This window comes from Temnothorax longispinosus, chromosome 10, assembly GCF_030848805.1.
Source record: "Temnothorax longispinosus isolate EJ_2023e chromosome 10, Tlon_JGU_v1, whole genome shotgun sequence".
NCBI classification, from domain to species: Eukaryota; Metazoa; Arthropoda; class Insecta; order Hymenoptera; family Formicidae; genus Temnothorax; species Temnothorax longispinosus.
Genome location: NC_092367.1, coordinates 1,995,430 through 2,007,428, shown reverse-complemented (window position 1 = coordinate 2,007,428; position 11,999 = coordinate 1,995,430). Strand labels below are relative to the sequence as shown.

Below are 11,999 nucleotides of genomic sequence, written 5' to 3'. Positions count from 1 at the left end.
ATGTGCAAATTAATAAAATTAAAATTACATAATTCTATTAAAAATCAATAATATTTACTTTTTGCTTCATGATTCCCAAACATTACACAACGAAATACGAAATAATTATATCGAAATCAACTGGAAGTTATGTGTGACTTAACAAATTAAATATTAAAAAGTTATAATATTAAAAATAAGTAGTTGCATTCATATCAATGTTATTTACAGATTTGATATTTATTATATTTAATTCTTCTTATTTCAGGAGAACTTGGACCTTCAGATATTTTCCCGGATAAGACGACCGAAAGTTTGATTGTACATGTAGACATTAAATTTTAATAATATTCTGATCACAAAAGGTAATTTTATTTTCGCTTAATAAATATATATTGTTTTGTAATACTTTGTGTCAAGTTTTAAGTCAAACGTACAGTGTTGCCACGACATACAGACCAGTATGACGGGTTGCTCATTCGTGCAGGCGCGCATGGTATTTCACAGCTGCGTAAGCTTTCGCGCGTTATATGTTAGTGATTATAATATACCAAAGCCTATACGCAGCTGTGAACGACCTGCGCACTTGCACGAATGGGCAACCCCTCATGCTGACCTGTATGTCGGTACAACAACCGGTACATAAGCGATAATGCTGTAATTTGCTTACTTATATCATAAATAATTAATAATATTATTAACAATTAAATTCTATATTAATTTAAGTAAACCTTCAATTTAACCTGCAAAAAACGATATCGTAATCTATTGAAGAATTGACATTTTTTATTTAGAATCTGTACGTATAATAATGACGTTCATACGCGGAGTGAGTTATTCAACACAAGTCAATATATATTAGCAATTATAGATGTACAATATGCGTTTTTTGGCTTTAAGATGTTCTGACTTTCCAAATTTTCTATTGGAACGTATTCTAACATACAATTTTTCATATTGTACACATTTATGCGAGTAATCAATTTTATTATACTATCTTTAAAAGATAGTGTGTAATGAAAAAGATAGATAATAAATTACTGCAAAGTATATGGTGACAATAGAGTGGTACGATAAGAAAGACTATAACTTTAAGAATTTCTGATATAAGAATGCAGAATACTGCAGAATATCGTTACGTAACTTACGATAAAGACTACACTTTACGAAGATATTTTTTAACGTATGTTCGACACAGTATTGGACTTACCTGAAATGTCTGCATCAAAATTCGGAAAATTTATAAGTGACGAGGCATTGACGAAAGAATCATACAAAACCGATTATGAAAGGAAAATCGTTTGGAGAAATATCATTATTTTAACATATATTCATCTTGCTGGCATTTACGGGCTATACATGGCCTTCTTCCAAGCTAAATATCAATCCCTTATATGGGGTATGTGTCATATATTTAATTGTTTCTTTCTGCAATACTATAAGATTACTCTGTACTTTATCAAACTGTAATTTATAATTTATAGCTTTTGCTGGTAGCGTCGTCGCGAACCTAGGCGTTACCACTGGCTCTCATAGATTATGGTCCCATCGATCTTATAAGGCAAAATGGCCTATGAGATTTATCCTCATGATTCTTCAAACCATGGCTTTTCAAGTAAGTTACACGTTAAATTTTCTCTTCTCGCCAAAGAATGACAGTGTCGCACAGAATGACATATCTGAATAAACTAGAGATCCAAGTCCTGATGTACATTCTGTTTTCTTAACGAACTTTTTCGGCATAATTGTATCACCGTCCTCTGCATTACATTTTTCAGGATAACATTTATGTATGGGTCAGGAACCACCGAGTGCACCATAAATTTACCGACACCGACGCAGACCCGTATAGCGCGCGCAGAGGATTCTTCTTTTCCCATGTAGGGTGGCTTCTGATTCGTAAACATCCTGATGTCGCGAGGAAAGGTGCTACAATCGATTGCAGTGATCTCGAGCAAGATCCAATCGTGGTATTTCAAAAAAAGTACGATGGGCACAGCTCGTTCTCGCGGAAACGAGACCTAGCCGATTAGATATGACTTTAGTTAATCATATCGTTTTTATTTTTGCATTAACATTTTCTTCCTCAGGTGGTACACGTATTTGGTGGCACTCTGCTGTTTTATTATACCAACATTAGTACCATGGTGGGCGTGGAATGAGAGTTTGTGGTGTTCGTGGCATCTTGTAATATCCAGATATTGCATAAACTTGAATGCTGCTTGGTCGGTGAATTCCGTGGCTCACATGTGGGGTATGAAACCATACGACAAGTACGTACTTGTGTCGTTTCTAATTTATCAAACATACATGTATTTTTATTAAAATTAATTAATTGTTTACAATATAAAATAATAATAGTCTATATATTGATATGTAATATTGTGCTGTCATTTAAAAACATTTACTTTATTATGCAGATCACTTAGTTCCACCGAAAATACTGGAGTTGCTATTGTAACGTTTGGTGAAGGCTGGCATAATTATCATCACGCCTTTCCTTGGGATTATAAAACGGGGGAACTTGGAAATTATGGGCTCAATATCACTACAGCTATCATCGACTTTTGCGCTTATTTAGGTTTGGCTTACGACTTAAAGACCGTACCTGCTGACATGATAAGGAAACATGTTCTTCGAAGCGGCGAACGTAATATACGTATACATTGATAATATACAGTCTGTGCCAGTTTAAATGCCCCAGGTAAATGTCTCAAAAAATATGAAAGATGCGGAAAAATATTTCAGACAAAACTTTTAAAAAGTTGTAGGATATTAAGAGGGACAAATAATGGTAAAATTAATTTTCGAGAAAAAATCGATTTTTTTAAGTATATAATAAGGTCATCACATAACGATCATCGCCTTTTTTAAATGGAATTGTATGATTTTTTTCATAATATGATTCTTCTAATTATTCTACATATTAAGGGTATTAAAGTATTATTAAGGTAGATATGTAATATGTAATAAATTATCAAAAAATAAATAGTGTGTTTTATACGAGATATTTTATATTTTATTCTGACATATTTTGACATAAAATATAAAATATCTCGTAGACTATTTGTGGTGTTCGTGGCATCTGTAATATACAAATATTTGAGATATTGCATAAACTTGAATGGTAATTGGTCGGTGAGTTCCGTGGCTCACATATGAGGCTCACATATGAAATCATACGACAAATACGTTATTAATGTGGATTGAGAGAGTGGAGATGGATGATAATGTACTTGAGTGGATAAGAAGTGGGGGTGGGGTGGTGATGTGTTTGGGTGAGTAAGAATGTATTGGGTTACATGGGGATGTGTCGGAGTATATTAAGGTGTTTGGGAGTGAGTGGGGAAGGGTGAGGGTGATGGTAATTTGGTAAATGGCGTGGGTGGAGATCAGTAAGAGTATGAAGGGTGCTTGAAAGTGTGTGAGGGTATATGCGAGTAAAATGTTTATTATAATAGGCGGACACCGGGACGACGACGTTGATAATGATAACGTTTCTTAAATTTAAACTACCCAATTTTGGCATATAAATTGAAAACTTTTCTTTAATATATATTTGATGTAGAAAAAAAGACAATTAATAAAAGACCCTAAGCAATCGATTAAGTTTATTAAAAATTTCATCCGCTTAGCCGTTTTTTAGATATAACCATCCTGTCTCCGTTCAACTCGATGCTTCATATAATAGAGACACTTTCGATCTTGCTGCCCGTGCCGCAAAACACTTAGCGCGAGATACTATCGTGTCTCTTGATTTATGCAATATCTGAAGATTGCAAGATGCGCAGTAATTACCAGACACCCTGTATACGATATACATATTACTTTAGAGTAATGTGAATTTACAAATTAGTGTAGCGAATTGGAGAGACATTAATGGAAGGATGTTTCAAAACTTTGAAGATATATTTACATGCAAAGGCACTTTCAAAGTACTTATAATAATATACGTATACCTTTTGTGCAAATATAATTAAAATAGTTTATAGTATTAGTGTTTCTTTGGTGTTACTCCTTATTTCCTTCTTTTTCCTTGTTTTTCTTAACCATGTCACATAATTAAGGGAACTGTACTCTACTTTCAAAACCTGAAGACGACCTTATGATGTGAATTTACATAAAAGAGATCTAGAAGTACTTATATGAGACTGATACTGTAAAACTTTAACGAGAGTTATTCATTCGCAAGCTAAAATTTCCTATATAAAATAGTCTATTATAGTTATTGTCTATAACCGACATTATACTGTTAAGTAAATAAGGATTAATATTTTTTTTGTATTTTTAGTACTGATCACGAACTAGGGTGCATCGGTATTTATGACTGCCAGTGTTCATAGATTTTGATCTCATCGATCGTACAGAACTAATCTACTAGCTATTTAAGTTTCATTCCTTTCGTCTATTACTTTTTGAGCGCAGAGGTAATAATCACACAATCAAGCTTGTTCATTATACAAATTGAAATGCAGTTTATTATAAGAGTCTATACTTTGACAATAATATTGTTCTTAAAGTCAATTTAATTCTACACATTTAAACTAGATTGTTATATTTGAATATTAAATCAAAGAAGCTATAATAATAACCGAAAGAATTCGTCCAGTATAAATTCTTTCAAGTCGATTCCTTCAAGAACCAACAGTTAGACGCAATGTGTCTAGCTATTACTTGATTCGGACGCGACTATTTTCAAGTGGGAAGACATTAATGATCTGACAAGGAGCTTCGCTCGTTCGCTGTTAGACGCATGTCGATTGACCGTTACGATAGCACGTACCAAGTAGACTGCTCGCAAATCGACCGGAGTAAAGGCGCCCGGAAACAGTTGGCCACTAAAGTTGCGATGAAGAGTGCCCTGGCTCTCGCCCTGGCCATCGGTGGTGTGAAAAAAGCCTCACCCTTACAGCCCCGGCACCGTGGCCCTTCGTGAAATCCGTCGTTACCAGAAAAGTACGGAATTATTGTCACCATCATGCCGCAAGATATTCAACTGGCACGTCGTATTCGTGGCGAGCGAGATTAGGCGCAACAGTTTTATATAAAACAATTGTCATCGTATGTTATGTAAATACAAGACTACGAACAATGGAACTTACGGACAATAGAATCTACCTAAGTCGCGGAGAGAGAAGAAACGCGTTTAATTTCAGCAACTTCCCTAGGACCTTGTACTTTCTTTATTCGCTCAATTTATTGCAATCTCATTTGTAGAAAACAAAGGCAGACGTTGATTAAATAATAAATAAAACATTTTGATCTTATTTAATTTTTAAAAAGCAGGCGAAATAAATTAAGTTCGAGCAAGGCAGGTATTGAAGAACTAAAATTCTATTGAAATCAGAAAGAACGTTTTGCCTATGGATTAGGGCAGAGATCGGCAAGGTAGTATGACTTTGCTTTTCTTTTATTCAAAAGAAGAGCAAATGTTTAATTCTTTAAGAAACTTATTTCCCGCTCGTTTGAAGCAAGGCTATATAATGAGAAAGACCATTATACGAGCATTAATAGATGTTACAGAAAATTCATATCTAATTTTTATATGTATTATTGTAACACATATATATTTCAACTATTCATTGTGCTCCGATCACAGCCGGACTTAATACACAGTTATCATTAGAATGTTAAAAAACCCTTCCATCCCCCCACAATTAAATCGACACGATTTAATTATTAAAAAACTGTAAAAAATTTATTGCGAAAAACATCACCTCAGCCAGGGTTCGAACCTGGAACCTCCCTCATTCCGTGTAGGGCGTCGTACCAATCCGACCACCGAGGCATGTGGTAATATTCTTCGCAATAACCGGTTAATAAATAGTTGTAAACACTTTTTAATGAAACCCCCCCTCCCTGTAGACGCTTATGAATTAATATAATTTATATTCGTATAAAGCTGAAAAATTATGATGTTAGTTAATATATAACAATTATGGGAACAAATGCCGACTATACAAATACAAATACATGTACGGGGAATGTTATCAGCATTTCTAATGTTAAAGTCTGGATTTCTATGCACTATATTTAAATAAATTTGCATTGCGGCAGAAACATTATAAATGTCACAAATGTTCTAGGCAAGTTAATGTATAATTCATATTTGTATAAAGCTAAAAAATTATAATGTTAATGTTATATATTATATGAAAATTATGGGAACAAATGCCGACTATATACAATAAAAAATACATATACATGAAATGATATTAGCATTTTTGTAATGACATTAAAGTGTGGATAATATATTTCTACGCACTATACATATATATCAATGTAAAAAAATTTAATTGTGGCAGAAGCATTTGTAAGTGTCACAGTCATTCTAGGCAGGTAAGTGTTCTCGAAAAATCGCTTTTTTCACAAAAGAATATAGCATATAAATATTGTGCAATAAAGAATCTTTAGTGACCAGTGCATATATCGCTTTGCTACAACAATGACATAATTAAAAAATTGTCATTTTTTAACTGTTTGCAAAAGAAGAGTAAAAATTCAATACATTGAATAAAGAGCTAATATATATATATATATATATATATATATATAGCTAGATATTTTTGTTCCTCTACAATCAGTTATTGGATCAAAATCGCTTTTAAAAGTATAACATTAAAAATTTTAATGATTCAAAACATTTACACTTATTTTTTGGAATATTTTGTCTTTCGAGTTGTCATTGTTGTAGCAAATGAGCGATATAACATCTTAATCTAATCATTTCTTGTTTCTCCGTCAAAATATATTTATTTATTATCTTACTTGTTTTTTAAGTAAGTAATTAAGAGAGTTTAGCTCGGAGTTTAGTTCTCGCGATTCAAGACTACGTACTATCGACCCTATATTAATTTTATCTTAATTATTACAGTTAGAAAATAAATTTCTTTGTTTCAATAAACGCATAGAAAAATTATTACATAACATCCCTTACACATACACTAACTAAATTTTAATTTTTGATAGGATTCTATTTTATTTTGTCAACATAATTTTTCTGTTGTTTGAATTTTCACAAATTTTTATTAGAATAAACCCCTGAGATAACTTTTTTCTTCGCCAGTAATAATATTAAAAATAATTGTAAAAGTAATAATTGACTAAGAAAATGGTTTAATTCGACCCAACTGGCCACTTATTAATATAATATTCAAATATACGTGTATTTGAATACTATATTAATAAGTAACCATCAGTTAGGTTTTCTTTATTAAATGATCTCTTTTACAATTATAATATCATTATACATTTAAGTGTTAAAGTTTTATATTCCATATTTTTAAAAACTTAAAGGCCGGTATTCATAGGCTGCGGTCCGATTCACGCTCACAGCGCTGAAAGCATCGCTCTATCTTCGTTTGATATTCAATGTGCAACGAAGACAAAAGATTCTTACAGCGCTGTGAGCGTGAATCGGACCGCAGCCCTAGTCAAATTTTATATTTAAAACCGTTTTAAATATGATCTTAAGATATTATGAACCAATCACAGAGCTGTATTAGCATCTTAAGACATTTCTTAAAATAAGAACCGACTATGAATACCGGCCTTAATCTATTACAATACTTTTCGAAAAACGCTATCACTTGACGAGCATGACAATTTTTGTACAGACATAGAGACAAGTAAAAAAAAAAAAAAAAACAAACAAAATAAATAATAAAATAGATTAAGTCTTTAGTCAATACTTACTTAATAACTACACTTTACAAAAATATTTTTAACGTATATTTGATACAGTATGGTGTCGGACTTATCTATCTGAAATGTCTGCAACAAAATTCGGAAAATCTATAAGTGACAAGGCATTGACAAAAGAATCATACAAAACCGATTACGAATGGAAAATTATTTGGCAAAATGTCATCATTTTTGCCTATACCTATCTTGCTGGCTTTTACGGGCTATACATGCTTTGTTTCCAGGCTAAATATCAGTCGGTTATATGGCGTACGTATTATATTTAAATATTTCTTCCCGTAATGCTAGATTACCCTCCACTTTATCAAACTGTAATTTATAATTTATAGTTTTTGTTGTTGGTTTGGCCGCGAGCATGGGCGTCACCGCTGGTGCTCATAGATTATGGGCCCATCGATCTTACAAGGCAAAATGGCCCATGAGATTTATCCTAATGATTTTTCAGAGCATCGCCTTTCAAGTAAGTTTAACTTTTCTCCTCTCGCTTAAAGTCGTACAGGATGACATATCTGAATAGACTATATAGGGCCCTGTACATTCTGTTTTCTTAATAAAATTTTTCATCAGCATAATTGTTTCGTCGTTCTCTGCATTATATTTTCTAGGAAAGTATTTATAAGTGGGCCAGGGACCACCGAGTGCACCATAAATTTACCGACACCGACGCGGACCCGTATAACTCGCGCAGAGGATTCTTTTTTTCGCATATAGGGTGGCTTCTGATTCGACATCATCCTGATGTCGCGAGAAAAGGTGCTACAATCGATTGCAGTGATCTGATGCAAGATCCATTCGTGGTATTTCAAAAAAAGTATGATGGTACAGTTTGTTTTCGCGGAAACGAGATCTAGCCGATTAAACATGACTTTATAGTTGATCTCTGTTATTTTGCATTAACATTTTCTTTTTTAGGTGGTACATGTATTTGATGTTACTCTTCTGTTTTATCATACCAACGTTAGTACCATGGTGGGCATGGAATGAGAGTTTGTGGTGTTCGTGGAATCTTGTGGTCTGCAGATATTTGTTAAACTTGAATTCTGCTTTTTCGGTGAATTCCGTGGCTCACATGTGGGGTATGAAACCATACGACAAGTACGTACTTATTGTGCCATTTCTGATTTATCAGATATACACGTATTTCTATTAAATTATTGCTAAAATTAATAAATTGTAATATTTGTGTTGTTATTTTAAAACATTTATTTTATTAAGCAGATCACTTAGTTCCGTCGACAATACTGGAGTTGCTATCGTAGCGTTTGGTGAAGGCTGGCATAACTATCATCACGTGTTTCCTTGGGACTACAAAACGGCTGAACTTGGAAATTATGCACTCAATTGTACCACAGCTTTCATTGACTTTTGCGCTTATTTAGGTTTGGCTTACGACTTAAAGACCGTACCTGCTGACATAATAAAGAAACGCGTTCTTCGAAATGTCGAACATTGACAACGTAATATACTTATGTATAAATTGATTATATAGAGAGTAATTGAGAAAGAATCTGCTATATTCCGGGAAGTGTGTGTAATAGTACTGATAATTTTAAGCAAAAAGGATTATATGAACATGGTCCTATTCCTAACGGTTACCGAGATATTCTGGTTATAACGTGGAAAGAGCACCATGCGTATCGAGAGATAGAAATGAAAGACAAAGACTGACAACGATGTGACAACTAACTACTAATAACTGCACATAGAATAAACATTCTATTGCCTATAATAGCCTTCGGCTGAGCGCATACTATCGAATTTACATCGACTAAACTGTTTAATCGATGTCAAGAAGCAATAACGATTTCTTATCAACTAAACAATTTAATCAAGGACTATATTATTACAGAATGAGTGTATTCAGTTTTGACGAGCTTCTCGTGTTAATTGGCCTATGTATTAAAAAGTGTAATACGATTTTTGTCGCATACCCATGTTTATATGATCTTTTTTGCTTAGAATCATCATCAATAATACTATTACCTCCCGGAATATTGCAGATACCTCCTCAATCACACTGTATATATATATATATATATATATATATATATATATATATATATACACACATATATATACAGGGTGATTGAGGAGGTATTTGCAATATTCGGCAGTATATATATTGTATATTGATTATAATAAATCTAGCGATTATAAACTCTCCCCTCACAAAAATTAGAGGAACACTTAATTTTTCTTAAAAAATCTTATATACATAGACATATATTATATACATTGTACGATAATAGATCTACACGCATAACTTTTTTGTTAGGGATTTAATCCTAATTTTGAAAACCGTACATTGATAACAAATCTGTGCCTGTTCAGAGTTTGCAAAAGAAAACAAGGAAGAACAATGATAATAACAATGGGAGAAATTATACAGGATGTTATTAAGGGGATCCTATAGTGGCAGCAATTACCGACATTTAGTTAAAAGCATGCAACTTTTAATTGGCTTTACGGAATTGTAAAATTTTTATACAAAATTAAAGTACGCACAAAAATATAGAGGGCTAGGGTCAGTTTACATCCAAAACAAAAAAAAAATAAAAATTTGGGCATATAGAGCTGTCACTGACGACAGTATTTGCTCATACAAAAATACTGCAGTTTATATATACAAAATGAGATACTAGCCTTCTAGGGAAAACATTGAAGAACAATATCGTGCAATTACAACTCTACGATAGAAGTCTAGAAAAAAAGTGTCATGCTTTTAACTTTTATATATGCAAAAGCAGCAAAAGTACATGCAGGTTGATAAGATAAGCAGTATTGCGTGTTGCTCCTTAAGGTGATCCTGGACAGGGGACAATTACCGAGAAAAACAGTCAAAGCTCGTTTTTTGAAACGGCTTTATAGATCGCAAAATCCTTTTACAGGAGTAAAGTATAGGTACTAATGAAGAGTGGAAATATAAAAAATTAGTGATAATTAAAAAAAAATGTAAAAATGCTGTCATCTCATAACCATATTTTCTAATATAAACAGTTGTATAAGTTATATGTACGAAATGTTCCCACTCTTCAGAATACGTGCACAATCAATAACGCACCGTTGAAATTGAGATTGAAAGCCTGGAAAATAAATTAGAGGTTCAAAGAAATCGTGTATATTTTCCACAAAAATATACACGCAGGCTAGTAAGCAGAGATAACACAGCAATCGAACAAAAACAGATGTCATTTCGTTAGACAAAGACAAATATAGGAAAAACAAAATTATATAAAAATGTTGACATTATCGACATCGAGGAAGTTCGGCCGTCACTCCAGCATCCCCTTAAGGGGATCCTATAGTGGCAGTAATTATCGACATTATTTAGTTAAAAGCAAACCACTTTTAATTGGCTTTACGGAATTGCAAAATCTTTGTACAGAATTAAAGTACGTACAGAAGTGTAGGGGGTTAGTGTCGGTTTTACATAAAAAACGAAAAAAAAAATTAAAAATTTGGGCACATAGAGCTGTCACTAACGACAATATTTGCTTATACAAAAATACTGCAGTTTATATGTACAAAATGAGATACTAGCCTTCTAGAGAAAGTATTGAAGAACAATATCGTGCAATTACAACTACGATAAAAGTCTAAAAAAAAGTATCATGCTTTTAACTTTTATATATGCAAAAGCACATGCAGGTTGATAAGATCGAACTTCCTTGTTGTCGATGATGTCAACATTTCTAATTCTGTTTTCTATGTTATATATCTATATCTGTCCTTGTCTAACTATAGATATCTGTTCTTGTCCGATTGCTGCGCCATCTCTCGCTACACGCAATACTGCTTATCTTATCAACCTGCATGTGCTTTTGCTGCTTTTGCATATATAAAAGTTAAAAGCATGACACTTTTTCTAGACTTTTATCGTAGTCGTAATTGCACGATATTGTTCTTCAATGTTTTCTCTAGAGGGCTAGTATCTCATTTTGTATATATAAACTGCAGTATTTTTGTATAACCAAATATTGTCGTCAGTGACAGCTCTATGTGCCCAAATTTTTAATTTTTTTTTCGCTTTAGATGTAAATGTAATTGAATGTAATATCGTGCAATTACAACTACGATAGAAGTCTAGAAAAAAAGTGTCATGCTTTTAACTTTTATATATGCAAAAGCAGCAAAAGCACATGCAGGTTGATAAGATAAGCAGTATTGCGTGTAGCGAGAGAGATGGCGCAGCAATCGGACAAGGACAGATACCTATAGTTAGACAAGGACAAATATAGATATATAACATAGAAAACAGGACTAGAAATGTTGACATTATCGACATCGAGGAAGTTCGGCTTTTGCTATAGGCAACG

The 11,999-nt window shown here is 33.0% G+C and overlaps 1 pseudogene; it reads left to right on the top strand.

Annotated features, from left to right (window-relative positions):
• Positions 1–231: 231 nt before the first annotated feature.
• The window catches only part of LOC139820315 (uncharacterized), a 17,628-nt pseudogene continuing 5,860 nt past the window's right edge, over positions 232–11,999 (top strand).